Raw genomic sequence first — 7,502 nt, 5'->3', positions numbered from 1 at the left:
ATCACACAAACTGATGTAGATTTCAGGAGGCCTGGGTGAGCATTCGCTTTTAGATAGAATCCATCTTTTGTTCCGACACTTACATTTTTGCAATTTATGTGTCTTATACATGCATGCAACCAAACACACCAAAGACACAGAAAAAACATGTATTTGCACCATATGACCCCTTTAAGCCATAAAGTTCTGTTCAAAAGCGCAGAACACAAAAATAAGCACTTTTGGGAAACGAATATAGGCCATCCAATATCTACACATCTCAATCCCTCTCTTTTCAAGTGCACTGGAGCGTTTTGGTTGTTTCTGGGGTCATGCTGCCATTGCGATTCTTGGTGAGATCGAATCTGGCAAAGTGCGAGAAACGCAAGAGGAGGCTTTGCTTTTCTTTCTCATTCCCCTTTTTTTCTCCTCCAGTGTACTTCCAGAGTGAGTGAGCAGAATGAAAGGCAGCCAAGATCAGAGGGAGAGAGAGATAAAGTGAAAGAGAGAGAGAGAGAGAGTAGTAAAGGCATGAGTGGAGGGCCGGTATGAGGGACGAGAGATGGGGCGGAGCTCTGCGGTTGGCTGATGCTGGGGTCTAGGGGGGCTTCGGGTGTGGGGCACTGGGATGGGAAGGAATGTGACTATGGTTTGTGGCTGTTTTGTTTCACAATGTTGTTACCAGGGTGCATATTTCCTACCTGACGTGTAGTGTACATGTTCCATAATGTATAACCCTGCTCTTTTACATAATGTACTTCACTCGACATGTTTACCTACTGTGACAACGGCCTTCACTCTGCCCCACAATCCTGAAGCTCTGAATCGGCAGAGATAAGGAAGGACAGATTCCTCCTGTAAATAATAACTCCCTGCTGCTGACAGGACACATCATACCCAAAGCAATTAAAGTTAACCTGACCTTATAATTTATAGTATTTACATTCTTGGGGCCTCCTTTATTAAATGTTGCGTAGAAACCGTCCTTATTTTTGTTTAACGATCATTTCTCAAAGTGCTTACGTGTGATTAAAAAAAATGATATTCTTCCATTGAATTGTTTTATTGAATTGTTAAATATTTTTGTCTATTTTGTATAAGTCCACTGTGATGAATAACAGGCAATGAAATATATACAAAATGCGACAGCCGTGCATCTTTAGACTGGATTTTGTCGACACTGTTCGCAAGTCATTTTAATGTGTTTGATGTGTTTGAGTCAAGATGTTTATCAAGGAAAATTTCAAATGTACCACAGGGGTTTTACATAAAGTCATTCAATTTTGATGAAACACAAACTCTTTGTAGCTGGAAAACATGCGAGGTTGAATCACGTTGAGTAAATTCAGGAGTTTTGTTTACATGTTGACTGTTGAAGCGGGCTCTCTCTGCATTTAAAATCGTTTCATATCTGTTCACGTTTTCCAAACATTAGCTTCTGGTTTGCCCCTGGCCATCTGCCTAATTGAGTCTTAATAGCAGTCTGTGAAAAACGTTCACACCTCATTATCAAAGAAAATAAAGCCTAACACACTGTTTCGCTCTGACCGACCCAAAGCACATACCTCAGGGAAATATGGTCGATAAGAAATTAACGGAACAGACATTTAGAAATAGATAGCGGTGACGTGTAGAGATAAGAATCGAGCGTGACGGAAGGTGTATCCTGCGTGTATTCTTCCACGTAAGTCGACTTTAACCTCGCCCGGGCGGACGACACCTCTTCATACCTGAGATGCCGTCATCGGATGTGGGCCGCGCCTTCCTGTATCTGATCAAATCTTTATCAACGCATTAACAAGAACACTCACACACAATAGCCCAGAAACACTACACCGGCATGGCTGCGGTTCCCCCCACAGTAGCATTAAAACTACCTCATAAATCCAAAGCCTCAAATGCTTTGCGATATAATGATCGCCATTTTTTATTTTCCCTCTCGCCGCAGTTTATGACGGCGGCGGTAATCTGCTCGGGGAAAAGGCTAAAGCTCAGCAGCAGCGAAAATGAGTCGGATGAAACACGGCGTACGGTACCAGCAGTGTTCTCGGCACGCTCGGCGGCCCACGCCTTCAACCCCGTGTGACGCCAGCTCAATTCCTAATAGAATTAGCCTGGATTAATTGGCTGTTTATATTCAGCAGTTCCAGCCTTGTTCGTTTCTCTGATACAGAGCGCATTGCTCCATTTATCCCGGTAATGAAAGTGGAGAACGCAGTGGCAGCGGTCATTACCGCTCCCCAACCAGAACAATGTGTTCCGAGTCAGGCCTGTGAAAGACATTAACTGGGCCGACTGAGAACACTGATGAATAAATATCTCGGTCTCTTTCCATCGAAGACGACCGTAGGGACTGCACCAAGGTCAGCCATGCTTCGACAAGCAAAAAAACAAACATGTTCCAAAATAGCCGCATGCCCCTGTGGGCGGAAGTTGCGGCGGAAGATGGAAATCAGATGTGCTGTAGATATCTCTGGTGTTTGTGTTCCCCTCAGACACGTACAGCACCTGCACACCTGTCACACCTGAGAGAACAGACCCACGGCAGGCATGTGCCGCATATCATCAGATTTAAACCCCTGCGTCATACACGCTCGTGTCTTATCATTGGAACATTCAGAACCAAGCTGAGGTAGACATATACACGCTTCTTACATTTTAGCAGTTTTTGACATCAATTTTCTCTTTGAAGAGGTCATTTGCAAAGACAGAGAACTCTAAATCCAGTTTTTTGTGCATTTCAAGTAATAGCAATCAAACTGCAGTTCTGTTGTTTTGTTTAAGTAAAACAATTGAGTTAACAAATACTATACAATAATAAAACACAATAAACACATGATAACAATAAAAAACATGATTTTTTGCTAATAAACTCGTTCATATTCACTGTTTCGCTAAAATAAAGTCAACATGGAATATTGTTGTCCATAGGGTTTGATGACCAGAGGGGTGTTGCACAAAGTGATACCAACAAACTCAGAGATTAAGAGTAAATTAAGATTTGTCAAACCCAATCTGGTTTAGATTCGGTCCAGCTGTTGCGCAATGCTTCTTTGATAAATATTCTTTGTCAACTGGGGTTTGATCCAGAGTTCGTGAGGCGCGTGCACCTGAACGTGTGACGTGCGGCAAACACCCAATCGCACGGAACATGGAAAGCATCTTCAGTTTGACTTATTGCGAGTGTCGGAGCAATTTTATTTCTGTGTTGTAATCAAAGAGATCATTCTAAAAAAATCGTGTGAGTTGAAAGACAATTACAATGCAGGAATAAACATCATAACGTAAAAGTTTGAGCATCAACTGAATCTAAATCATTTATAACTCAAAAAGGTCAAAAGAAAATACGTACGCTTCGTAACTTTAAAACGATTTATATAATGAAGCTTTTATTTATACCTGTAAGTTTATAGTTATATTACTGTAAATGCTATGTTAAATAATATTTTTATAATATAAATTTAATATTTATTATATACTCATGTATTGATTTAATGAGTTATATGAACTATACATAATTATAATCAATACATATTATAAACAATTAGCAGCAAAAGACTTATTACGTTAACCTTTTTTTATTTTGGAGCGAGAGATACAAATGGAGGGGCTGCGTCAGATATACGTCAGAGCTGATTGGTCCAGTTTTGGTTTGCGATCTTTAACCGAGAATAAAACATGCACCGGAGCAGGTTAGCTGTGTAGCATAGGGTACCGTAGCGTTGAAACCCGCTCCAAACTAATCCACCTTCTTGAGCCAGACAATATATAAACACACTTGCAAGATAAGTCTATTTTAGTTTTACTATAAGTCACTTTAGACGTTACAGCACCACATCTATCAAGTCGCAACATTCACAGAAAATGTGAAGATATTTTCTTTAACAGACCACAGCTACTTGGGACTCTGGGTTAGTGACATCACAAAACCCATATTCTACATTGACCCTGCCCCCTGGAATATGGATAGGTAATACAATCGCCCCTTTAAAATTTTTCAGTGTAACATATATCTTCCAAAGATGACAAGGTGAGTGAAGCCTAAAGTGTACAAATACATAATGCTGCAGTACACTGGCAAGTCACTGTTTTCAGAGTTCAATCAATTCTCAGATATAAAATCCATACATTATAATTTTTTTCAATATGTATTTAAGATTATAGAAATAAAATAGATATATGTCAACAGGATTTTTTTCTTTCTGTTGTTAATGTACTGTAATAATGACCAAAACAATAAAGCCTGTTATCTAATCCATCATGGCACCAAAGCAGGTATAAGTGTATTTCCGTGTGTCCATCTTAAACAATATGCCCAAGAGTGGCTCTTCACCTCAGTGTGTTCTTCAGTGACACGGTGTCAAGGTTACATGTGTTGTTAAGAACGTCACATCAACCTTTGGAGCAGCAAACAGTCGTGGAGAGAGAGCAAGAAAGCAAGAGAGACATACCACACTTTTGCAGATAAGGTAGACAGGTAGGAACTTCAAGGAAAACAACATGTTTGTCCATCTAGAACTGTCACTTATAGCTAAACGAATAAAACACCTTATCTACAAGACAGACAAGGTCTTTTACTAAAAGAGATAGCAAGCTGTGTGTTTGTCTGGTCAGAACGTTAAGGCTCAAGACTCTTGCGTAAATGTGTGCATACAGTTCAAATTAAAATAACACGTGAAGGGATCATTCAACTTTTAATGTGGGGTGCTACAGTGTTTCGTGTATCCTGATTTCTTTACACTGTTAAACGTGCTGGCTTCATGGTCAACTCCTCAAAAAGCGAGTGGGACATATGACATACCACTTTTCTTAGTCCCTTAATGGACAGTTCTCCTGGAAAAGCAACCCGCGAGCGAGATGAAAGAGCTTGCCCACGAGTCAGCATGGGAGAGCGAGAGAAGGAGCATGCACATATGTTAACCAACTGGAGCAAGAGAGAGAGAGCATGGGTTCACGAAGTTTAGCTGTGTTTGTTTGTTCCCTGCATTTCGGTGATAAATGTTATGTTAACGGTGGACATGATGCTGCATTTAAAGATCGATTGAAACTGATAGATGGAGCAGTCCCAGTGCAAAAGATGCCAGTCATGAAGTGCCACGGTAAGTGAAACTGAGTCATACTGTATGTCTGTGATTTGTTAGCAATCACAACACAAACTTATAGTGAATCAAAAGTTATGCAGGCATCATGTGATGATGTATTGTGTGCTCATGCTGTAGACCTGCCTCCCCTGCACGCGTTCAGGGGTTTCCCGTTTTTGGAAATAATCGTACAGCTGTATCTGTCTTTTATAAATGTGGTCTTCAAAGATACGAAGTATGCAATACTACTCTATAGGTACTCAAGATTAATATGAGATTGGCAAAAACTGAGTGCGTTACATCCGCTTTTAAGACTCTTACTGTGCGTTCACACCAGACGTGTATGAAGCGTTAAGCGCGAGTGATTTACATGTTAAATCAATGCAACGGCGTGATAGACGTGATTCTGCGTTGCGATTCAGGCGAATGAGGCAGCACAATGACGCAATTCATATGAATTGAGAGTTTCTGACGTTTGACGCGCATAATGCGTGATTCGCGCGAATCGCGCCAAGTAGAATTTTTTTCTTTGGGCAAATAATCGCTGCGTTGACCAATCAGGAGCCTTCTCTAGTAGTAACATAATTATGACGTAGAGAGCGGAGGCAGAAATCTGAAACAACAATGGAGGACTGCGCCTCCGAAGGAATTGATGGACACAGCACCGAAACGTGTCTACGCCGTTTCTCAGCCTTCCATAGCACATAAAGTGCAGCTACCCTGACTGAGACTGGAGCCGCCTGGTAGAAGCCCCTTCAATGATGCGAATTCACGTCTGTTGAGAAGTGAATTTCACGGGCTAATGAAGCGAGTAAACTCAAAATGTTCAAGCGTCCAACCACACGCGAATAGCACGATGTTTGGTGTGAACGCTCCATAAGTAAGGTCACTTCTGTTTTGTGTATGAATACTCCTGTTTTTTCAGTTATTTCATGAAAACATTTTTAATTATATGATTCTCAACGTAGTGCTTACATGTTGTTTTGAACTTAGCAAGCTGTTGAAATAAATGTGAGGTTTCATGCCATCATGTCTTTATAAGAAGGCCAAGTTTGTGGTTTATAGTTTGCCAACCAATTCCTCAATGAAGCAATAGTTGATTCCACTTTGGTCTTAAGTACGTTTTTGAAATATTCAGTGCGCTTTACTTCGAGATGGAGTGAAACCATGTCAACACACAATGTTATGCTAATGTCCTAATGTTGTCTGCACAAGAGAATGAAGAGAATTTAAATGAGCCTCTGTTACAGAAGAACCAACTGTTTTTTCACAAGGCTTTGTGCCAAAACTCAAAAGTCTGGATGAGAATCTGTCATAAAGAGCAGAATTTGCATGATTTTAAAGTATTCTCGACATTAATGATTGAATATTTCCTCTCACTGTTTTAAAGACATACAGTATTCGGTGTTGTTGCTCATGGAGTTGGAGATTTTGTTGGTTAACAATTATGTCAATGTGAGAATAGCATTAAATCCGTCAGCAGAAAGTGCTTTTGGGGTTTGTACACAATGACACGCGGATGAAAGATTGCAACGTTTTTTTTCCACAAACAGCTGGAGCGGCTTCAAGGACTGGCCAATCTCTACAGGGGTGTGGACTCAATCATTACAGCTGTTATCACAACCCGGAGGCTGTTTATATGTGTGCACGCACAGGCATACTGCTGAGTGCTCAACTGACAGCAAGTCTGTAAAATGGTTTGTTATACGTGGACGAAGAAGGGGTTGTAAAGTTTATATGAGCACTTACAGGCTACAGAAAGCTATTAGAGACAGCTGTAATTGGTCATTATAAAGACGTGCTGCAGTCCAGATGCTCTTCGGCTGGACTTCAGGCAGAAATTGATTTGAGATATTGATTAGTCTCACGCAGACAGACTTTTGACTTTTGCAGTGAAGTTTGATACACTTTACTGCTCATTCCAGCCATGAACTGCCCACAAGAGCAGCGGCCAAACACAGTTTGTGTTTTAATGTGACCATTTAGAAATGGGGAAATCTGAAATGAATCATTACAAAGTCATGTTCAGTAATCAAATCAGTGATAACATTGTTCAACCCATACTGTGACATTTTTCTCTTGTGTGGGGAGTTCTTGTGTTCAAACTCAGCTACTTATTGGGTTAAAGGTCCAGTGTGTATTTTTTATTTATTTAATTAATATTTTTTTCTGTTGACAGAAGTACAGTATAATATACATAACTATGTCTTCAGGACCTTACAAAATGAAGTTTTATGTTTTTATTACCTTAGAATGAGCTATTTCTAACTACATACACGGCAGGTCCCCTTACATGGGATTCACCATGTTGTTTCTACAGTAGCCCTAAAGGGACAAACTGCTTTACAGAGCGCATTTCGTAAATACGTTGTCTCCTTCAGCGAAGAAGCAATAATGTGACAACATCTTAGTCCTGTGTCAGCCACAGTAGTGCTTCCAAAG

The sequence above is a fragment of the Barbatula barbatula genome (assembly GCF_947034865.1).
Source record: "Barbatula barbatula genome assembly, chromosome: 5".
NCBI lineage: Eukaryota > Metazoa > Chordata > Actinopteri > Cypriniformes > Nemacheilidae > Barbatula > Barbatula barbatula.
Note: the sequence above shows the minus strand (reverse complement) of the source record.